Source organism: Coenobita brevimanus, chromosome 116, assembly GCF_032717465.1.
Source record: "Coenobita brevimanus isolate Jiangsu-jjx chromosome 116, ASM3271746v2, whole genome shotgun sequence".
Lineage (NCBI taxonomy): Eukaryota > Metazoa > Arthropoda > Malacostraca > Decapoda > Coenobitidae > Coenobita > Coenobita brevimanus.
Window position 1 is genome coordinate 27,252,728 of NC_137069.1, and position 669 is coordinate 27,253,396.

A 669-nucleotide genomic window follows, 5' to 3' on the forward strand; every position below is an offset into this window, starting at 1 on the left:
TGTAAAAAAAAAAAGCGATGGAGGAAATATAAGGAATAGTAGTACCCGGTAGATGTGGTTAGCCTGCATCCCATATTTGTGTGTGTGTGTGTGTGTGTGTGTGTGTGTGTTAATTATTTTTAGATAACCCTTATCATTGCTGTACTTTTATACTCCTACATTAACATGACCTAAAACAGCCATCTCTCCATCTTAATCGCTACGTTTAATCGCGACACTAGAATATGATGCTTGTCACGAAGAAGTGCCATGGAAAGCATGTAGAGCGGTATCAATGTCCTTTTTAAGTCAGTAATCTTCGTGATATAAGCTGCAACAGGACGATAATCTGGGCAAAGTTATGGTGAAAGAGCATAGCGGGGAGAGAGAGAGAGAGAGAGAGAGAGAGAGAGAGAGAGAGAGAGAGAGATGCCATGTCTGAGGAGAATTAGTGTAGAAGTAAAGGAATGATATACAGAAGAATTTTCACATCCCTCAGTTTCCAGAATTTTTTCACCCCCCTGTATGGACCTTATTACCAATTTCGATATCTTAAAGAATGAGAAAAAAATATATATATAGCTTGATTCACTAGTTTTATTTCACTGCCTCATAAACGTCAAAAAAATCACAGAGGCTCAAAAATATTCACATTAGTTAGAAGGATTTTTTATTTTGTCTTTGCTTTCG